This window comes from Panthera uncia, chromosome B1, assembly GCF_023721935.1.
Source record: "Panthera uncia isolate 11264 chromosome B1, Puncia_PCG_1.0, whole genome shotgun sequence".
Taxonomy (NCBI): Eukaryota; Metazoa; Chordata; class Mammalia; order Carnivora; family Felidae; genus Panthera; species Panthera uncia.
The window spans coordinates 147,452,873-147,476,691 of NC_064811.1; the positions used below are offsets into that span (position 1 = coordinate 147,452,873).

Below are 23,819 nucleotides of genomic sequence, written 5' to 3' on the forward strand. Positions count from 1 at the left end.
TCCCTTCACTTGAGCTTGATAGGGAAATAGTGTCACTCACCAAGAGGGTCTAGACTGGTTGATTGGTAACCTTAGCAATCTATCATGGCCAGCGAGTAGTGAGCGAATGAAAGTTCCATGGGCAGCAGGGTAAAAAAGTTAATTACCTCCACAGAGAACGTATAAGCCACTGGGATTCTATCTGGGAATGGGATGGCCTTTGGGGACAAAGTCTGATGATGCTTCTGGCTTCAGACCTGAAGACTGGCTGTATTACTAACATAGAAGATTTATTAACACTACACTTTTACACAAATTTACTCACACTGCACTTTAGACATACGGAAAAATAATATAGTTAATTTATTCTGTCTATAACTAGTCTCTCAAGAGTCCTTACTAGGAATTGAGACACAGAGAAAAGTTATTTTTTCCTGTTTCCCTCTCAAATTTATAGAGAAAAATTTCCCTTTAGACTGCCCCAAGCCACTCTGAAACATGACTGCATGAAAATAGATTTGGTGGTTCCCTGTAGTCGTACAGAGGGAAGCCTGGATGTTCAGCTTCCTTGGGCTGCTCTAGGTCATACCTAAGAAATGGCCCAGATGCCACTCAGAAGTTTCTACAGGCTCCTGGGTACAGCCTGGAAGGTGGATGATTTGCCAATTGTCTGTTCTCGAACCTGCTTTAGGAGAAGGTGACATGATTGCACGGAAGTCAAGACCTGAAGAAATCAGTAGTGGAACACCTAGCAGAGAGTTAGATGGAGACTCGGAAATGTATCTGGCTTTTAAATATACTGCCTTAGGGGCGCCTGGGTGGCGCAGTCGGTTAAGCGTCCGACTTCAGCCAGGTTACGATCTCGCGGTCCGTGAGTTCGAGCCCCGCGTCAGGCTCTGGGCTGATGGCTCGGAGCCTGGAGCCTGTTTCCGATTCTGTGTCTCCCTCTCTCTCTGCCCCTCCCCCGTTCATGCTCTGTCTCTCTCTGTCCCAAAAATAAATAAAAAATGTTGAAAAAAAATTTTAAAAAAAATAAATAAATAAATATACTGCCCTAGATTTTCTTGGCCACACCCTTCTCCTTGTCATGAAAGGAACCAGCTGCTGTCATCTTGCCATCATCACTGCATCTTACATCTCATTAGAAAAGAGAGAGTATTTTCCTTCAGTGTGATCCAGCAACATTTAAACAGCTTTATTCATTTATTTTTAAGTTTATTTATGTATTTTGAGAGAGAGCAAGAGAGCACAAGCAGAGGAGAGGCAGAGATAGAGAGGGAATTCCAAGCAGGCTTTGCACCATCAGCACAGAGCCCAATGCGGGGCTTGATCTCATGAACCACAAGATCATGACCTGAGCCGAAATCAAGAGTCAGACACTTAACTGGCTGAGCCACCCCAGGCACCCCTAAACAATTTTATTATGATGATATATAATGAACATAAGTGTTATCTCTGAAGACTTCCCAAAATAAGATACCTGTTTAATAATTAAAATTTTATAAATAATATATAAATAAAATAAAATAAAATAAAGCATTGCATTATTTCCCTTTATCTTCTCTGCATATGCAAAAAATCCCAGTCTACTTGTAATACAAGCATTTGCATTATGAAAGTTGCTCTTTAAACATGATTCAACTTGTGAAGAGCTATGGTAAGAATATGATGTGAGATCTTTCATCTAAACTAATTTCCATAAAAATCTTGAGGGATAAGCTCTACTCAAATGGTAAAGTCAATTTTTATCATCACATCTGATTAAAAGCGGAAAGTCATCTTTAGGGACAACGCAATGATACAATAGTGTTTTAGAATTTAAAAATCTAATAGTATTAGTAATTCTCATCATTTTATGTCTTAAAATACAGATAGTATTACACACAGGGACGTAATTGGCATCTGGTCATCAGCAGAGCAGGGAATAACATGAACTTGGTCCTCGCCCTGGTTACCAAGAGGTTAGGGAAATAAAACAAGTGAGAAAGAGCCTCATCCCTCCTAAACTTTTAAGATAACTATTGTCAAATTTGGTTAACTGAAAAATATGAAGACAGGAGATACAGGTTTCAGAGAGAAGAGTGGTCGTGTCCCAAATAGAGAACATTATACTTTGGATTGATTCTAAGAGGTAACTGTTGAGATTTCAGGGAGAAGAAATGAAAAAAAAAAAAAAAAAGATGTTTAATTCTTGAAAACTTTTTTCTGTGATATTTGAGACCATGCAGATTTTGTTACTGAAAGAAAAAACTAGTTAAAGCCGCTCTACTAAAGAGTGTAATTCCCCTACATCATAGTGTCTGTATTTTGAACTCCTTTTTAGTAATGTGTTCACAAAATAATTAGTAACCTAGAACTGTAACAGATTGTGGACTCTGAAAGCAGGAAAGCCCTACAATATTTTTTTGAGTATTTCTCTATTATTTACATTATGTTTTCTTATCTATCTAGTCCCCTATTGGCTTGAATTAGGTGACAGAGGATATTTGATTGTTAGGTTCCTGCCCTAAGGTTAATGAGTAATGTTTGTGATCTGAAACAGGTATATTACATTGATAGTGTCAGGAATGCCTCCTGCTGTGCAAAAAAAAAAAAAAAAAAAAAAAAAAAAGGTGTCAAAATGCCAATAACCAAGTGTGTGGTGAAGGTCGTAGGGACTATATCTGGCCACTTGGTGGGCAGATCATAAACTCTTAATAAGTGGCACTTGGGCTGGGAAAGCCTCATAATTTGTCCACACACGTCTTTTCTTCTGCACTACCACACCCCGTCAATTCACAGCCTACAGCTTTAAACATTTTCACAAGCAAATCTCAAGGTCCGTCTTTCTAACTCCACTGTAAATAGGTTGTAGGGAGGCATCTCCTTTGCTTTCAAAATTCTGATTATTTTAGACCTTCAGTGTAGCTCATCCATTTTCATTTTTTTAAAAAAAATAAATTACGCATATGAATTGCATATCTCTAAAATGACATGCCCTTTAGATCGTCTGAATTATGAGGTTGCATTTAAACCTCCTGATTGCCACAGGATAAACCTCTGAATCATCATGGCCTTCAGAACTAGTTTATAGAATTTCTAATTCAGCTATCCTGTTGGCAGCTAGAAAGCCTAACCCATTTGTCTAGTTATAGAGTGGATTTTAAAATTTTGTATGTTTTTCCCCCAAAATTAATAGTTATGATTATTTATAAGAATATTTATTTCTCTCATTCAGTATTCATTGAGTGCTTACTATGTGCTAGACAGAATTCTAGGATTGGAGATATTAGTGAGGAAAACAGACATATTTGGGAACTTTGTTTTTGAATAATTCAATAATAGATCTTGGCTAGTTTTTTATGGGAACTATTTCCATCGCACTGGAATTTAGTGCAATCAGGAGCATGCATCGTTTTACACTGTGACATTTGTGTGAGAGGAATGCCATGACAATTCATTGCATTATTCTCTTTTTTTTCCATTAAGTTTTTATTTAAATTCCAGTAAGACAAACTGATGTCTACCACAGGGGAGGTGGGTGGGGGAATGGGTTAAATAGGTGATGGGGATTAAAGGAGTGCACAGTTGTGATCAAGCCCAGGTATTGTATATAAGTGTTGAATCTCTAAATTCTACACCTGAAACTAATACTGTATGCAATTGAGTTATTATTTTTTTTAAGTGTATTTATTTATTCTGAGAGAGTGGGAGAGGGACAGAAAGAGAGGGAAAGAGAGAATCCAAGCAGGCTTTGCACTGTCAGCACAGAGCCCCATGCAGGGCTCAATCCCACAAAACGTGAGATCATGACCTGAGTCTAGATCAAAAGTCCAACTCTTAACCGACTGAGCCACCCAGGTGCCGCTAGATTCATGAACTCTGATGAATGTTCTTTGTTGATAATGTTTTTTCCCTGAAATGTGATGCTACATCTTGGATTTAAATTACACAGAATGTAATGAAGAGTTTAATCGTCTTTCTTCCCTCTCCCTTCAGAAACTTTCTTTGCTGTTGGTTATGTGGGATGTCAAAGGAGTTGTCAGTCTTTTAATGTAAATAGGGTTTCTTTAAAGGCAACCACATTGTAAAAAATGTAGTTTTATTTTTTTCATAGAAAACTTAAACAGTTAAATCTTTAATAATTATTCGTCTTTGTAGAAAAAAGTTTAATTTTTGTTCAAAACAAATATAATGTATAATACAAGCTAAAGCATTATTAGTTAGAGAAATATGCTCTAGATAAATGACATTACTACCGTCTCTTTGCATAGTTTTGGTAAAACATACTAGAAATAAAACAATTTCAAACCAAGTCATAAATTACCTAAAGAGCTAGAAGAAAGCCTAGGGAAAGCATAATGCTCTTGCTATTGTGTGTGTGACTTAGAATCCAATAACATCAGTTATTAAAAACATGTAATCAGAGGGAATATCTTATTTTAGGGTTTCTAGAGCTAAATAAAGTAGATTTAGTAGCTTTAATAGCTCTTGTACATAAATATACATCTACTCTAACCATGGATAAAATATTATTTTAGACGGTGTTCATGGAAGTAATTGTCACAGTTTGTCTTATTTCTGGTTTTTACTCTTCGGTTTTCACTTTGACTACAATTTCCAATTAGCCATCCGATGTGAAGAAAATTCTGTATCAACTGGAATCTGTGGATTCACAACATAGGAAACTGAGATACTGATGCAGTAAAAATGGGTGACATCAATTTTTTTAACTGTGCACGTCAGTTATTTCCCCATTACGGTTTCAGTCTCTTAAAGGAATGATGATTCAAAGTGTGGTTTAGTTAACTAAAACATATTACTAAGTTAGTATAAACTCAATCAGTGGGAAACTTGGCAGCCAGCATGATTATTTATGATGTGCCAGATGCAAAATCATGTTCCTACTTTGAAGTTTTGCTAACAAGGCATATTGCAAATTCCAGAAAGAAAAAAGAATCTCTTCTAAAGTTTTTGGACATGAAAATAACTTTATAATTGTGTTTATGAAAAGGTTTTATGGTTTGTTGTATGTGTTTATAAAGGATTGCTTGGCAAGAAATTTATAAAATTAAATAATTGTATGTTGTAACTCAAGAGCAAAGCAATTGAGAAAGGGCAATCATTGAATTGTAAGAAACAGATATTTAAATATTATTTAGAAGCCAAATCAAAATGAACCAAATCTTATTGAACTTTTCTGACTTATCTATAGTTATCTTAAAATTGTCTTCCTTTTCTTTTTCTGCTCTGTTTTCTATGATTATTCTGTTTTTTTTTATCACTGAATTATGGAAATATTTCCGTAACACTACCAAGTTAATGAGACCACCGGACATCTGTGTAAAGGTCGACTGTGAGTCATTTTTTAAAATTTAATAATAATGTAAAAATGGAAAATATAAATTCCTGTTATCTTTGAGTGCACTTAAAGTAGGGCATAAACTTTGTAAACATGTTTATTTAGTCATAAAAATATTTTATCATACTGCATTATTCTGTTCAGGTGGTATCTGTGCCTAAGTTTTATTATTGGATTGTAACATTTATTTTCAATGAAACATAAACTGATTTTTTGATTTTGAATTTTTGATTTTTTTCAGATTTTATTTATTTATTTGTTTATTAATTTAGGGGAGAGTAGAGGTAGAGAAAGAGATTCTTAAGCAGTCTCCATGTCAGCATGGAACCCAATGTGGGACTCAATCTCAAGACCCTGAGATCATGACCTGAGCCAAAATCAAGAGCTAGATGCTTAACTGACTGAGCCACCCAAGCACCCCAAGACACAAATTGATTTTAACTGTTATAACTGGGGATTTAAATTTCTAAATTAGAAACACTCTGAAATATTTCTATCGCTATCACGTCTACAGGAAAGGTACTACTGTAGAGGTAATAGAGCTGGGTATAAAAGAAGTAGCAAGAAAAACTACACATTCAATTCAATGCAACAAGTGATTATTAAGTCTCTCTCATGCACCAAAACTGTTCTAAATGTAGAATGCAAAAAAAAAGTAGTATCAGTTATTAAAGACTTTTCAATTTGCTAAATAGAAAATGTATGCTTCCATGAATGATGTTTATTTATGACAATTCAATGTTGAATGCAGTTGAGAGGATGGTGTATTGAAGTTTTAGAAAAGAGAATGAGTAGTTCTCTACTGTTTAGGAGAGTCTTCATGTTCCAGGAAGAATTTAACCTGGAAGGAATAAGAACATTTCAGTTAGTGGAATGAGAAAAGACACAATGACCAGACTAAGAAGACTTTAGTCAGTTGAATAAGAATTAGTAAGTTGAATAAGCTTGAATAATAAACAAGTCTAGGAAGATAATAGGAAACAGGTATAAAAAGAAAATCAAGTTTTGATCAGATTTGGAGGATGTTAGATACTTTTATGATAATTTCTATATTCTAGACCTAGGTAGGTGATTTCAGTCTCATAAGTTTTGGTGGGGGGCACTAAAAAACCAGAGGAATGCAGTGTTTTGGAAAGAGTAATCCAACATTAACATTTGGGATGTATTAGCAGGAAAGATAATAGAGGCAGGAAGACTAACATAATGTAGACATGTAGTTATTACCAGGACATAGGGGGAAAATAGTAGAAGTGACGAATAAAAAGATGAGTATTAAAGAGGTGATTAAGGAAGATTTATCTTCCAATTTAGTAAAACATTTTTATTTTTCTGGTCCTCATCCATCTTTTTTTCATTTTCTGCAGTTGTCATAGATTAAAGATGGTTGCACATTTTTGTATACAGCTCTCATTGAGAACTGGATTTTACTTCCCCTGCCCCTGATTTGGTCTGAGCTTAGTGAGACTTGCTTGAACAGTGGAACGCAGTACAGATGGGACTTTTGCAACTATAGTTCATAAAGGACTTACAGCTTCTGCCCAGAACTCTAGGAACACTTGCCCAAGGAAGCTGGCTACTCTAGGAGTGGCCAACATGGAGAGGAACCAAGGTCCTAGACAATAGCCCAAACTGAGCCTTCAACCATCAGCCAGAACAAGTTGACTAGCCATAGAAGTAGTTTGGAAGTGGATTCTTCAGCCCTGTTGAGCTGTCCAAGTCCCACAAGGAGCAGAGATGAGCTACACATAAAATTGTGAACAAAATAAAACTGTTTTAAATGCCCAAGTGTGAGTGTGGTTGTTATGCAGTAATAGATAATCAGGACAGGAGTAAATAGAAGTGTTTGAAGTCAACCTAGAACCAACCAATCAACATCAAATTGCAGGTGATATTTTGTTTCCAATTATTATTATTATAGAAATACTTCATGAGTAAGGAATTCTGATGAAATACAAATAACGAGAAAAGTCTTGACTGTCATAGGGGCATTGAAGGAGGGGCTACCCTTTAATATATGATACCAAAACATAAAATAAAAGTATATTCAAAATTCCATGGCACTGACATCCATGAGTGTTCATTCTTTTCTCACTAAAACTGATTAAAAGATTAAAATTTGTGCCCTCTCTATTGATACTATGTAAGAGCTATTTTCTCCTTTGATATGCAGCATGAGATATGTAAAATTGGAATTTGTTTAGTTTACTTGGTGACATCAAACCATTTTGAAACTAATTTTTTTTTAAAAATTAACGTTTTTTATTTTTTAGAGAGAGAGAGAGACAGAATGCAAGTAAGGGAAGGATAGAAAGAGAAGGAGACACAGAATCTGAGGCAAGCTCCAGGCTTTGAGCTGTCAGCACAAAGCCCAATGTGGGGCTCAAACTCATGAACCATGAGATCATGACCTGAGCCGAAGTCAGACGCTCAACCAATGGACCCACCCAGGTGCCCCTTGAAACTCTCATTTTAAAAAACTTGCTTAAAAGTTTCTCCCTTCTTAGAAGCATAAGAAATTACTAAGTCTGTTAGTTTAAGTTTTTTCCAGAAATGTCTTTTAGACTATCAGTTTACATAAAGTGAAAAGACTTCATTTTGTTCTTTTATCATATCCCTGATAATTGGGAAGAGGAATTATATTCTCTCAACATGGAAAATAAGACAAGGAGTAGTGCTCTTTGGAGAAATCAACTATAATTTTAATAAACACTTCATGGAGCATTCATAAATATTTAAGGGCATTAATAAGGTATCTAACCGTTTGTTCTTATTTCTTCTTTATTTTCATCGACAATAAGAATGAGGGGAATATTTATTTAGGACAATGCTAAGAAGGCAAATCAACACTTTCTCTTTTATATGGTTCTTAATCAAGAAAGAGGCAAAAGAATTTGCAATGGCATGCATGGAGCTAGAGTGTGTGAAATAAGTCAGTCAGAGAAAGACAAATACCATATGATGTCACTCCTATGTGGAATTTAAGAAACAAAACACATGAACATATGGGAGGGGGGAAAAAGAGAGACAGAAACAAACTGTAAGAGACTCTTTATGACAAGAGAACAAACTGAGGGTTGATGGAGGGCTATGGGTGGGGATGAGCTAGATGGGGGATGGATATTAAGGAGGACACTTGTTATGATGAGCACTGGATGGTGTATGTAAATGATAAATCACTGAATTCTACTCTTAAAGCCAATATTGTACTGTACAATTAGCCAGAATTTAAAAAAAATTGAAAAGAAATCACCATACCAAATAAATAAATGCAAATACAGAAAAGATGAAAAAAAAAAAAACAAGCATAAAATCTTCTGAGTTGTAGAAATCTTTTGATCATCATCATTAGGCAATATATATTAGGTGTGTGCGGGGGGGATTTCTGATCGCTTTTAAAATTATCTGAGTGGACACAGAACAAAACAAAACAAATTATATGAATTATTTATCTGTTGAAGAACTGATATTGTTCAGAACGAAATTCTGTAAGATTTTTTCTGCATAATACACAAAAATTTAAAGATAATGTAATGAAATGATCAGACACAGTATCTCTTCTAGTGTCCTTGTTCTTTTGAATGAAAATTTTAATCTTCAAATTTATCCCTAAGTTGAACCATTTCTTTTTTTTATGTTTACTTATTTTTGAGAGGGGTGAGAGGGGCAGAGAGAGAGGGGAGAGGACATCGGATACGAAGCAGGCTCTGTGCTGAGAGCAGAGAGCTAGTTGTTGGGCTTGAACTCATGAACTGTGAGATCATGACCTGAACTGAAGTCGGACACTTAACCAACTGAGCCTCCCAGGCACCCCAGTTGGACAGCTTTTTATTTCTGTCTTTTAAATACAACATGTGGGGCGCCTGGGTGGCGCAGTCGGTTAAGCGTCCGACTTCAGCCAGGTCACGATCTCGCGGTCCGTGAGTTCGAGCCCCGCGTCAGGCTCTGGGCTGATGGCTCGGAGCCTGGAGCCTGTTTCCGATTCTGTGTCTCCCTCTCTCTCTGCCCATCCCCCGTTCATGCTCTGTCTCTCTCTGTCCCAAAAATAAATTAAAAAAAAAAAAAAAAAAACTTTGAAAAAATAAATAAATAAATAAATACAACATGTGTACTTCTTCACTTCTGAATAAATGATTGTTACAAAGGAAAAAAAAAAGAAGAAGAAAGAAGCAAAAGAAATAAGAACTAAAATTTAACTCCAAGAAATGCTTCAAAACATAAAAGCCAAATATAAACATGTTTTCCAGTATTAAGGCAAGGTGGGAAGAAATGAAATACATCCATCTCTTTAAGTCATCAGAAAAGAAGGAGACAAATACTAACTTTCAGAGTTAATAAAAAAGGTACTAATCACATTTAAACAAATTATGCTTTAAGTTATTCTGTAATCAAGTATTCATTAACATCTCAAAGCTTCTACGTGTGGCTGTTCAGATTGAAAAATACAGTAGGATAATACTTTAACAACAGCCTACAACAAAATTGACTTTATGATCTGGTGGGGTGGCCGGAAGAAGCTAGAAAGGCATCAAGGAGAGGGTTAGGACTTCAAGCAGGCTATTGTGAAGGTGTATGAAAAAGTAAAAGAAACATGACTCAAAGTTGGGAAAAGTGAACCTAGTTTTGTATGTAGTGGGAGGAAGTTTGGCAACACTATTACCTGTGGTAATTTGAACAATAGAAAATATACCTAATGAATGTGTAAATCTGTCTAAGCGGATTTTCAGGCAGTGTGTTGAAGGTAACACCCAGCCTCCCTGCCTGTGGTAAAATGTGAGAGGAAAGAGATAAGCAGTACAGAAGACTGTTTCTAAAATCAGAGTAGGAAAAACTGGTCTCATAATGGAACTATTACTCCATGTGAAATGGTTTCACACTGAGCTGTACTCTCATAAACCTTATTTTGAACATATTTGTCCAGGAAGTTAACCACGACAGCCATCCAATAAGAGAATTGTTCTAAAAAAGTTTCAGACAGTAACCTATGTTTTCAAGTGTGCTATTGTGATAATGACGGAGTATGTCTGTGATGAAGGTTTGTAAGTCAGTGAATAGTCAATCAAGGGGGCCATGGGCCCAAACAAAATGGAAATAAAATGGACTGTCTCTTTTTGGATGATCACTAAGGCATAAGGAACTCTGGCTGGGCATACAGAAGTTGGGACAGTTCTAGGTTCTTTACATGTGTTGTAGTCTACAATTGCTTTAAGCAGTATATGGAAGAAAATGCATATATGTAATAATTTTGATTTTTTTCAATAGTTGGCATATTGAGAAAATAAAACATTTAAGCTTTTATAAATAAACATTTGTTGCAGCATGAGCATTTCAGGTAATCAATATTGAACAAAATTTACTTAAAATATTGAGTAAATGCACTATTTTGCGTTCTGACCACGGGTTTAATTCCTAAGTAAAACAAGAAGCAAAAGATAGCCCACATATAATGAGCTTGAAATGCTCATGCAGCTTGCTTCCACAAGCAGCAAAAGCTAGGGAAGATGCTTGCTGTGATGGAAGAATGAAGGCACTGACTCAAGAGTGGAGTCTTTTAAAACGCAGATGCTGTTATTTTGTTCCCATGTTCAAGCTGACCACAAAGGTACCCCCGCTTCTACCCCCCAAACCCATGCCATGGAACTGAGTCTGGGGAGAGGGAAGCCATCCTGAGAGTGTAACCCAGTTACATGTCCAAGAGATGATTTCCAGGAGCCAGAAACTGGAGGCATTTAATGTGCAAAATGATTGTGGTGCCTGGGAATGTTTTATGTAGCAAGGCTGAAATGATAAATAAAATTTGACCTGAATATCTGATTTGGTCAGAATCTTCGAGGTGGTAGACACCGAGGAAATCAACTGTGAATAAGCCTCAGTGTAGGTAGGCCTGTGTGTGAGCTACACACAGGTAAGCTTTGCACAATTCTAATGCAACTCAGCGTATGACAAGTGTAATATTAAAGAGATAATAGGAAAATATAAACACGATACTAAAGCATGGAAAAGCAAACATTTTAACTTGGGAGCGTGTGGCATTTAGAGCATCAGGGAAAACTGAGAGAAGGAGGTGAAATTTGGGGTGGTTTTAAAACACAGGTAGTAGTTTTAGAAAAAAAGCTAGAGAACAGACATTCCAGACTATGGAAGAGCATCAGCAAAGAAGTGGAGGCATGAAAATACATGACAAATTCAAGGAATTATGAGTATTCAGATATGGCTACGATAAGAGATGACTGTGACCTTTGGAGGCGATTGGTAAGTACCCTAAATGCCATGCTAATGAGTTTGGATTTGTACCTCATAGGCAATGAAAAGTCACAGAAGTATTTTAAGCAAGAATATGGCATAATCAGATCTATGTTTAAGAAAGAACAAACTGTATTCTCCAATATGGTAGTGACAAGCACATGAGGCTATTTGAATTTAAAATTAAATTAATTAAAATTAAACAAAATTAATTTGAGTTAATTAAGTAGTTACATTTCAAGTGCTCAGCCACATATGGACAATGCATCATTATAGAAAGGTTTATTGGACAGTGTTTGTATGCAGAATAGACCAATGACATCAAGCATCAGAGGAAGGGAAATCATTTAAGGAGCTATTTCCACAGTCACCCAAAGAGATAACAGGGGTCTGATGTAAGAAGAATGGCACTGGGAATACAAATTGAATGGACGGAGACAAAATCAACATATGCCTTAAGGGTGGTTGGAAGCTCATTGTGAAATTGAACTCATATGCTCACCCTTCTGAGATGAACTATTTAAGAAACACATGTAAGATTCAGTACCAAAATACTAGGTAACTTAGTAGAATAGCAGAATTGAGGAGTGTGACTTGAATCAGGGGCCACATCTAGGCCTCAATACTTTTACCCTAAGTCTAGATTTGGGAGGCTCCATGGAAGAAAGAATTTGCCACACGAGGGGAGTGTGGTAACCAACCTCCATGATGGTCCTCAGTGTTTCTTAGCTGATAGTATGCAGAGTTGTTCAGTCCCTTCTACTTTATTATTTTTTTTTCAATATATGAAATGTATTGTCAAATTTGTTTCCATACAACACCCAGTGCTCATCCCAAAAGGTGCCCTCCTCAATACCCATCACCCACACCCCCCTCCCTCCCACCCACCATCAACCCTCAGTTTGTTCTCAGTTTTTAAGAGTTTCTTATGCTTTGGCTCTCTCCCACTCTAACCTCTTTTTTTTTTTTCCTTCCCCTCCCCCATGGGTTTCTGTTAAGTTTCTCAGGATCCACATAAGAGTGAAACCCTATGGTATCTGTCTTTCTCTGTATGGCTTATTTCACTTAGCATAACACTCCCCAGTTCCATCCATGTTGCTACAAAAGGCCATATTTCATTCTTTCTCATTGCCACGTAGTACTCCATTGTGTATATAAACCACAATTTCTTTACCATTCATCAATAGCACTGCTAGGAATTTACCCAAGGGATACAGGAGTACTGATGCATAGGGCCACTTGTACCCCAGTGTTTATAGCAGCACTCTCAAAAACAGTCCCTTCTACTTTAAATAGAGCTGACTTGTGTAACCAATAAAACATTATGAATATCACAGTGTAACTTCTAATTTGGCAAAATGGACATGGAAGCCTCCACTTTCCTCTCTCTCGAATTGATCATTCTGGAAGCCAACCACATGGCAAGGGTACTTCAATAGCTCTATGGAGAAGCACACATGGAGAGGAACTGAGGTCTCCACCAACAACCAGTATTCACTTTTCAGGCATGTGTAAGCATCCTTGGAAACAGAGGCTCCAGCCCCAGTCAAGCTTTCGGATGTTGCAACCCTAGCTGACACCTTGACCGCAGCCTCATGAGAAACCAGGCACAGGACATGAGCCAGACACCTAGTTTATCTGTCCTTGGAATTCTGACCCCACAAGCAACTGTATAAAATTATACACGTTTTGTTTTAAACTGTTAAGTTTTGAGGCACTTTTCATGCACCAATAAATGTAGGGAGTTGTTCTTAAGAAGCTAATCCTTCATTCAAGGATGTAAAGAAATGAGACACACATGTATATAACTTTTGAACATATTCATTCTACACCGTCAAGACATATGAGCAGAAGAAACTCGGGGTCTTACGACTCACACTTCCTCTCATAAAGGCCTTGGGGGAGGAGTTTGGCAAGTATTATTCTAAAAGAAATCGGCAGATTGAGACAGGGTTCCCAAACACCAGTGACTGGTTGTAGATCATAAAGAGGAGGAATGAGGCTACCATGACTTTGGACATAGCTTACACTTAGACAGAGACAGGCTTTACAATAGAATTTCTATGGCTTCTACTTTTTCATGTGCAAGGAAAGATTATGCGAGAGGTATGGTGGACAGTTTAGGACTTTCACAAGCTGACTCTACTTTTGATGGAGAGTGATTACTTCTGCTTTTCTGTCTGGTTACTAGTATTTTACATTTCTACCCATAGCATCTGCTATAGATATATTATCTTCATTAATTCATTTAAAACATTCTAATTTAGTGTTTCAAATCCTTGCAAAGCATTGTCACAACTGTTTCCTTTTACCATAACAGATACTTATTTTAGTTTTTATTTTGATCGTATAAACTCAATGCCAAAAGCAGATTCGAAGTCGATGTATATCATTAGAATAGAAGTAATAAAAAAACCATGTCATAAAAATTTCAAGTGAAGTATTGTAAACCAAAGACTTTTGACAGCCACCATTCATTGAGCACCTACATTAGATGTTTTCCCTCAAAGTGGCATCACTGAGTTCTCTGAAAGAAAACGTACATTTTGTGTTTCTGTTTTAATGATAAGCTAAAAAATTAACATATGTATATATTGGATTGTGTATATGACCATGTTATATCTGAGTATGGCCACTCAAGTTCAGTTCTCATGTTTGCCCATGTGTTTACAATCCCATTGATAATTATAGAAAATTATTTATTTAATAATTATAATCATCAAGTAGACAGCAAAATTGACAGGTAAAACCCTAACAAATAAACAAAAATGCCCTATATTGAGGCATTAGGTACCATATCTGGGCCACGAATAGACATATCGGGCAGATCCTGTTTGCCCAGTTTGCAACAATTATTGGAAGTAAATGTATAGTGGTGAATGAAGAGTACAATATGTGTCTGTCTACAATCCAGAAATAATTGGTTTAAACATCCACTTAATGTTGATTTCAATCACACTCAATTTTACTCTTACTTAAAGTAAGCAATAGACTTTTACAAAATTATCAAGAAGTACCTTGTTAATTTTGAGCCTGCACGTTTCATTTTATGGTTGTTTTTGTAAGTGACAAGTAGGGTAACCATCATCTTGTACATGAAATCATGCCTGTAGAACGGCCTTTTTAAAGGTAATGGTAAGAGTATGTTCACAACAATGGGAACACATAAGCAAACACAACCTACTGATCAAATCTTATGTAAGCTATTTGCTATATGTAAATTCTTCAGGATTAGCCAATTTCTTATTTAGCAAGTTCTATTTTGTCCCCTAATATTTTAAGCTTTCCAATTCTTTTTTCATTTAAAACTCACCTCCTAATGTGCTCAATTCTCTAAGAACAGGTTTACATCGTACGTTTGTTTATGGCACAATATGTCACTGCAGCCTTTTGTTGCTCGTCACACCTATACCAGTACTAAAAGATACAATAGAGTAATCAGCAAATATACAACCTCGTATCAACTAAAAGCACTTTGCAGAAGGGGAGAGACTCCCAGGCAACAGATTTCCTATGGCAGTACTTTCCTAAGTGTACTAAGGTAATTAGCCTCAATAGGAGATAATTTTGGTTCACAGGGGTTGCTGTTGTTTTAAGTCTTTCTGGGAAATTTGGATTTTCCATTGATAGCAGTTTTAACATGTCACACTGGAGCCAGAGTGAATTAAAGTGAAGAGCTACACAGTCTAAACAAACATTCCTTCCCATTATCAGAAGCCTGACAACATAATAGCATAAACTATAGTCATGTGGTCACATTCACAAGTAATACAAGAATAATTAAAAATCAAAGAAATGCTACATTTCCTAAACCAGACTTGAGCTGGGGTAAGCATGTTTAAAATTACCACTTTCCTCCCACTCCCTTAAGTTTTCTATTACGTTTTAAAATAAAACAATATATACGGCGATGTTTACTTGAATCATTCTCATGGTTAGTCTACCTTGATGTTTTGTAAAATTAAGGCAGACCATGGTAATATGGCAATACAATTTCAGGTATTTATATCTTGAAAATACTTTTGATTTGCATTCTTAATTTTTTTAAATATAATTTTTTTTATTTTACCAGAGGTGCACAATTATGCAAACAAATTTAAAGCTGTAATTCCACTACATTTTACATTTCCCCCAAAGATGTTAGTAAAATTTGGCTTTATTTACTATGAAGACCCTTTAAACATGTAATGGGTAATGTAGTTAACATGTTGAAAATGAAATATTTTTCTATGTAATTTCCCTTGTTTTTACAAATAAGAGATGTAAAAAATAACTCACAAAAATGGAAAGAATTATACTTCAGTGGTCTCCAAAGTAAACATACTTTGTCAATAATTTTGGTATTCTAATATTACTTTATTACTTTTAGATGAGAGTGGTACAGATAATAAAAATTTATTAGAACACTTTTGGCCACAGAATGTGTTATAAAACAGAAATGATTTTTTTGTTGTTGTTTAACAACAACAAACAAAAACAAAAAATTAACAAAAAACAATTTTTGTTTTTGTTTGTTGTTGTTAATGTTGTGTTTGTTATATTAAAAAAAAACACTCTTTTAGGCTTAGACTCTGCATGTGTGTATCTGATGGGAGATGAACTCACCTAAACATGCTTGGAGCTTAATGACCACACGTCCTGCGCTTTCTAAGACCCTCATTTTCCAGTATTCTGTTTCCATAAGTATACTGAGATTTCCCCAGCCTAATTATTTTTATTCAGAAAACAAAACAGATCAATTACCATGATATTAAAGCACCTCCAAATGAGGCTTTATTGTTTCTTCTGTAGCAATTCTCTAAGGAGAGGTCTGGAAAACAACTCCCTATACACTCAACTTTATTCTGGTTTGATGTCTTGGAAAAACAACTGAATATTGTTCTGAATTCAAGGATTGGGGTCAAGTGATAAGTGAACAGGAAATACCAAGCCGCACCAAAATGTAGGATGGGTAGGAATTCAATTCAACTTGTTTTTTAGGTACCTACTGTTTACTAAAAATTATACTAGGTACTCTATGGGACGATATAATTAGAAATGTCCAGCTCTATTCACAGAGAACATATAAACAGTGGGGAGATAAAATATAAGAAAGCAATTACTATGTAAGGCCTATTGTAAAATGTTAAAAGAAAAGAAAAAGTGCTGGGGAAACAACAAAAAGACACAAGTTCTGTAAAATATCCCCAGTTCAGTATTTCCAACCCCAGCCATATATGAGAAGCACTTAGGAAGATCTAGGTAAGTACTTTCTTTGACCTACTGAATTTCTTGGGGCAAGGTGTAGGGGTAGAAACTGGAATGCATATTAAAAAAAATTTTATCCTAATAATCTTGAAGCACAATCGTGTTTAGAAACATTAATCCATACTATCCAGGTATAGGAAAATTATGGAATTTTATGTAACGCTATCTTTAGCCCTCCTAATTATTTTCTAACTGGGGCTCATTCACAAGGAACAGACTCTTTCAAATTAACTTCTATTTGCCAAATTCAAAACATCTCCGTGCAGTCCCACCCATCTCCAGTCTCTTCATTCACTCAGACAACGTTTTATAATTTCATACAAATATTGATATATGCTTCCATTTTTTACTGGGCTCTTTAGTTATTCGTTCATGCTTTTATTTTGAATACACTACAATAAGGTCATTGTGAAAATTGTTCTTATAGTTAAAATGTATATATATATAGATATACACATTTATATATATACACATTTTGGAAGACGTTAGAAAACTACTCTTCACAAGCATGAAGTTTATTTTCTTCCATTACAATACTTGTCAAAGTGCAAAATTTACTCAATTTTTTTAAATTGCTTAGAATATCATATTTCTGCTAAACTGAGTAAACTTTTATAAGTATTAATAAAGCAAGAAAGCAAAGTTTCCAGGAAAGTGTAAGTAGAAAGTATTTTTTCATTACTACATGCATATGGCCAAAGCCCAATACCAATTCATGGAACATGACAATATATCATACTAGGGTCATTAGACAAATAGGTATGAAAGGATAGGAAATATTTGTGACGGCACCACTGAGTTCAGCCAGCTGGATTTGGAGTAAGATAGAGAGACTTTAAGAGCTCCCTGTGGGAAATAATAAATGTATCTCCTTCTTGGGTTAAAAACAACAACATCAACAACAAAAATCCCATGAAGCATACGGATGGGGGAAGGGAAGAACAGAGTGAAATTCTGGCACTGTGTTCTTTCCATTGCCATTGCACTGAGGCTATTCAATTCTTCCTGGCTAAAAGGACACGAGTTTCATCATACCATGCTTCCAGACCATGCAGATTTCTGATCCAAAACAACTCTATTTCCAGCCCATGACACAATGAAAAATGCCTCTGGGTCAAGGCTCAGGGAAGCAGTGCCCAAGATGGAATGGGTACCACATTTTGTAAAAGCTCTCTAGCAAAAAAGATGTCAGTAGAAAGTTGGAGCATTAAAATAGTTCAAATGGTACACGGAGAGTTGCTGTAATAGACAGTATAGTTTTCAGTTTCTGATCGTCACCCCGGCAGTCATGACATTAATAACCCAGTGAACAATAATCTTAGGCTCATCTAATTTTATTTTAGCCGTTACGCTTTAATCTAAGTATTGTGTACACAGGAAAAATTAGGCTACTTTATGTATGCGCTGACTTTGTGTTTATTAAGGTATTTATGTATTTATGTGTTTCTGTATGTATTTATTTGCTTTAATCCATCATGGGAAATTTTTCCACAAAATGATGGCCAGCTCAGGAAAATTATTTACGGACTTACTAATTATTCAACCAACAAGTATTTACTGAACAGTGGTCACGTCTCACGTCAAAACAAGGTCCACAGGCTAAAGGAGCAGCCTCAGTGGTGGTCTTGGACTTTGAGAGAACTTTATTCAGTGGAAGAATGCAAAGCATGTACCTGAAACACAATCGATAGACGTAAAAGGAGGTGATTCTAAAGCCCTCAAAAACATTTTCCTTAGCTGCCCCTGTGTTGCCTCTTGATATCCAGCCTTGACTTTGTTATTAATTGGGTGGGGCCAGTTATAGAGAAGACAAAGATGGGAAGTGTAACAAACAGCAATATCACTTCTTTGGATTAGACCAAAACTATTCAAAATTTTACTAAAAAAAAAAAACCCTTTAAATTCAGTTATACAAAAGTAAGATCATCTGGTCATTTAAAATCAGCTTGTACACAAAAAAAGAGAGATGCAGGATGCCATTTGCATATGTTTGACAAATATTTATACTTTAAGATCACTACAATCATAAAGGCATTCTAGCAGAATGATTCATATGAAGTGGGTTAAGTAATAAAACCACTGCCATTAAAACTTGAATGAGTTTCTCTCTAGAAATTCCTATTGTGGGGAGTAATTTTAATCTGACACTCTGCCCATTAAATGACTTCCATTAAACCGTGAACCCCTTGAGAAAAAAAGAATATCTCTTTTTAGTTTTGTACAGTACTTAGTGCACTTAGAGAGTTTAGTTTTTTAAAATGCATGAGTTAGTCTAGTGAAAAATTATTTTTAAAAGGCATGCTTAACAGATGTCTTCAATGTACCATGTGGCCAAATTATATTTTTGATCTTCTTGCCCAAACTGTTCTTCCTTCCCATAGTTACCTACATCTCAGTAAATGGCAATCTCTTTCTACCTGAGCTAAGTCTAAATCTTCGTGGTTATTGCTGATTCTTTTCATTCTCCCACATTCACCTAAGTCTTCATGGTTATTGTTGACTCTTTTCATTCTCCCACATTCACGGCTGATCCATCCACAAATCCTATGAACTCCTACTGGGGCAGAGGCTGAGCTGTTCTAATAAGGAGACCACAAAATAGAGGCTTAAGACCCCCAAAGTTAGTTCTTTGTTGGATAAGAGTTCAATAAAGTAGCCAAGGTCTCCCAGGCAGTGGCAGATATGTCTTCCTCAACACAGCCTAAGGTGCTCCAGTCATTGCCATTCTAAGCACCTTCTGAGGTGCTTCATTTCCAGAAGGAATGAAGGAAAAAGGAGAAGCTAATGCAAGGCAGCCATCTTTAGGAAGATGGCTAGGAGCTGACATAGCATTTCCACTTAACATCCATTGGTGAGTGGGGCGTCTGGGTGGCTCAGTCAGTTAAGAATCAGACGTCGGCTCAGGTCGTGATCTCACCGTTCATGAGCTTGAGCCCCACATCAGGCTCTCTGCTGTCAGCACAGATCCTGATTCAGATTCCCTGTCCCACCACCTGCCTCCGTCCGGTCCTCCCCCGCTCACGCATGTATGTGCTCTCTCTCTCTCTCTCTCTCAAAAATAAATAAACACTTAAAAAAAATAAAACAAACAAGAAACATCCCATTGGCGAGAAACTAGTCCTATGGACACTGCGCAGCAAGCTTGGAAATCTAGGTTCTAGCTGGGCATTCTTATGCCCAGGAAGGAGAGAATAGATATAGGAGGACAGCCAGGGTTCTCTGCCATGAGTTTAGATTTTCAAAATAGATTCAGTCTCCAGTTACTTCTCACGTCCTCTGCTGACCCCTCCTGCGCCACTGGAAGTCCCCATCTTCCATCACCTGTAACTGTTGTTACTGTTTCTGCTCTGCTTTCCCTAAATCTACTCACATCTCGGCCAATGATGGTGTTAAAACTCATGGGAGCAGGGTATTTTTCTGCTCTTCACCCCGCAATAACTTCCCACCTCATTTGGAGTAAAAGCACGTGGGTTGGGTCTGCTATTTCTTGAGTTCAGCTCCTACTTGTACATGGGCCACCTGGCTCTAAACACGGCCTGCATGCTCGCACCTCCGGGCACTTGTGATTCCTCAGTCTAGCACTTTCTTCCTCCAGCTCTCCCCAAGGCTCACCCCTCACCTTTATGTTGCCTCAAATGGCCCCATCCTGGCAATGCCTTGCTGGGCCACCCTGTACAAAACTGCATCTTCTCCTTCACTTTCGCACCCCTAATCCTCCTTTCCTGTTTTATTTTTCTCCTCAGAACCTTGTAGCATATTACGCATTTTACTTAATGCTGTTTGTTGTCCTTCTAATTTCAGAACGTAAGCTCCAGGACAGTAGATGTTTTTGTCTGTTTTGTTCTCTGTACCTTGTATAGTGCCTGGGCTTATAGCAAATGCTCAGTTAATACTTTTGAGGGAATCAGAGGCAAAATAAATGTATGAATTCAGGCATCTGACTTCCCATTTAAAACATCACCTTGTAAATACTTAACAGAATATAAGGAATCAATCTTATAATAATTAACATTGTGAGGCTCTACGACTAGGGACTGTATACTGAATAAGCTATGGAAGGAAACAGAGACCTGAAACTGGGAGATTTTATGTTTACTGCTGTTCTGAGACTAACCTGTTTTTGAAATAAACAACTAATTTTCTCCCTATCTGCCTCAATTTTCTTGGCTCAGTAGAGCATAAATACCTACTTCAGATTTATAGGGATTTGGAAACTTAAATATGTGAAAAAGGCAATGTAATATCTCAAAAGTATCTGCATATAATTATCTTAAAGTTTATAACCTTTATTCACATAAAAGAGTAGCAAACAGTTTGCTAATTTCAAAGAGTATACCTGTGTAATTTGTACAGCAGAGTATTTTTCTACTTTGTGTCTATCTCTCAGTTTGTAGTGAACCCCAAAGATGCCTTGAATATGTTTAATAAAATAATCATAGTAATGGTAATTAATAACTTCTGTATGCAACTTGATGATTTTTATGTGTTCTGTTAAATCCTTATAAAAGCCCTGTGAGGGAGATACTTACAGAGACACGCAGGATATGATTATAGCTGACTTTAACAATTAAAATAATAATAAAATAAATATAATTTGCCAACCTAAAATACTCCAATCTTGACACGAAAGCACAATTAACAATAAGGTGTAAATAGAAAATAATTACATTTTTCTGAGATGAGTATTTCCTTACATGAGATACTCCACTTTTCCACAATCTGTTATTTTCTTAAGCTTAACGAATAAAGAATGTCCGAATAGAGGTAAAATGTAAAAAGCAATGGCTGTTAGAATAATTTCCTCTTTTACACTGTGATAAAGATGCAATGTGGCAAAGGTCACTAACTCAAAACTAAACTAATTTCCAACTAACTCAAATTGCCCTTGTTTTCTTTCTTAAATTAGAAAAAAAAAAGGAACATGAATTTGTCTGCATGTTAACTACACAAAGCCTCACAAACAAGGTTTGTTTGTATGTAATTTATAAGGGTGACAAACTTAGGAAAAGAAGCCAGTCAGGAATTAAATGACAGCTTTTGGAATGAATGATCAGGGAAACAGCCCAGATTCCCGCTAATTTAGTTTCAGGAGATGATAATAATGCTTTTTATCTCAAACTTGGCTCAAGTTGGGGGGAAAAAATATTTCCCCCAGGAAATTTTAGCCCAGCTGAAGCAATTGATGTTTACTGACTGCATCCAGTATCCTCAAGTTTCCTTGCTGAATGCATGCTCGCTCATTCACGCGCATTCGAATGGTTATTCAGAATTGAATCAACAACTTTGACAGAGTTAATATCTCTGCTGGCCTTTCACAACATACCCTTGTTACTCCAGAGGATGGACAAGAACCAGGATAGCCACACCCAGTTTCCCAGCTACTGCGAATGAGACCATCAGAAACAGTGTTTTGAGTATCAACTGTTTTCAGACACCACAGAGAGAGCCCATTTATTAATTTATTTAATATGACTTATTATATTTTAAAAAATATCTTTTAAGAATGACATCTCAAGCCTCCTCTACTTTTAGGGACAAGCCTGGATACACTCACAAAACGTGTTATTTCTGTGGAATTCTCAACACTGGCGGCCATGATAAAATTCTTGACAGCATTACTCTTAACACAAACAACAGATAGCTTTAATTAACTGAAATAAAAATGTAAAAGCTTTCTGGATGTTAAAAAATAATTTAATGGCTCTTTGGAAATCTTCTCAGATAATTTTGATATTGATTATGCAAGGTTTAGTATCACCATTACGTTGATTAAGTTTTACAATGGTGGCTAAGATAAGTATAGCAAAAAAAAAAAAAAAAAAAAAAAAAAAAAATTCCAGAGTGTTCTTGGGTTTAAAGGGTCACTTCCTTGATAGATTGGAGCTGTGTCAAATCTACTTTAAAATGAGATGGTACATATAAAAATACTTTGAAAAGTTAAAAGCATCGTATAAATGCAAGGCCTTTCATAGATTGAGACCTTATTTTGGAAGCACTTAACTCTAATTACAAATGCTGATAAATGAAAAAACTAGGGCACCAAAATGCTTTCATTGCCTTTTTTCCCCAGTGCAAGTGCATTGGCTGATGAGGAGAAATCTAAGTCATGCATTAACATGGCAAGACCATTTAAATTCCAAACACGTAACAAGTATTCAAATCTGAGTTCTCCTCTGAGCTAAGCCCCAAATGAATGCTCCCCACCCCCCACGCACACTTTTGGCCTTGTATAGATACAAGTTTGTTTCAAAATTTATTTTTAAACTATGGTAGTCTAATGAACATAAGTATAAAGATTATTTGTCTTTCAAAAATGATTCACTCTTCCAAAGCTACTTTGAAAACCAACAATCTTCTCCTGACTTATTGGTGTCCTCAAAAGGCAAGGATGATTTCATTTACTTCTTTATTTTATAGTAAAAATGATGTCTAAAGAGTTACTTTCTGTAGTATATTAAGAATCAATGTCATACAGAAATTTGTGTATGTCCTTTGGTTGTGCTATGCAAAGCTGTGAGATAGCACTATCTCCCTCTACTGGCTAAATTAGCATCCAGTTTCTGAGTTCCGGTGACCTAAAGCCTCACTGATACCCCCTCCCCCAAACAAGGAAGAAAAAGCTACTCTGGCTGTGTGTTAGGCTTCCAGAAGCAGCCCTGTGCCAAACAAGCCTGGGAATTTTCTTTCCACCTTAAAAGAAGGAGGAGGACAAGAAGGAGGAGCAGGAGGAGGGGAAGAAGGAGAAGGAGAAGAAGGAGAGGAAGAGGAAGAGGAAGAGGGAGGAGGAGGAGAGAAAAGTGATTACCACAGATAAAGACTCCTTGATGAAAGAAAAGGAAGCATTTCCTTAAAAAAATTTTTTTTAAGTACCAGGACAATTCTTGAAGATTAAGTACAGATACAGTCAATGCTGTGTCTGCAGAGTGTGACTTTTCACAGGATCAGTAAAAAAGAAGCCACTTGTAAAATACAGTCACATCATATCTCATGGCTGAGAATGTGTGGACATTAA

At 36.3% G+C, this 23,819-nt stretch overlaps 1 long non-coding RNA gene across 1 annotated transcript in view; it reads right to left on the reverse strand.

Annotated features, from left to right (window-relative positions):
• Positions 1-6,021: 6,021 nt before the first annotated feature.
• The window catches only part of LOC125923220 (uncharacterized), a 56,053-nt gene continuing 38,255 nt past the window's right edge, over positions 6,022-23,819 (reverse strand). The window contains exons 2-3 of the long non-coding RNA XR_007457958.1: positions 14,874-14,977; positions 6,022-6,161 (exon numbers count right to left, since the gene is read on the reverse strand). This is a non-coding gene — a long non-coding RNA (uncharacterized LOC125923220). The remainder of the gene's footprint in view (positions 6,162-14,873; positions 14,978-23,819) is intronic.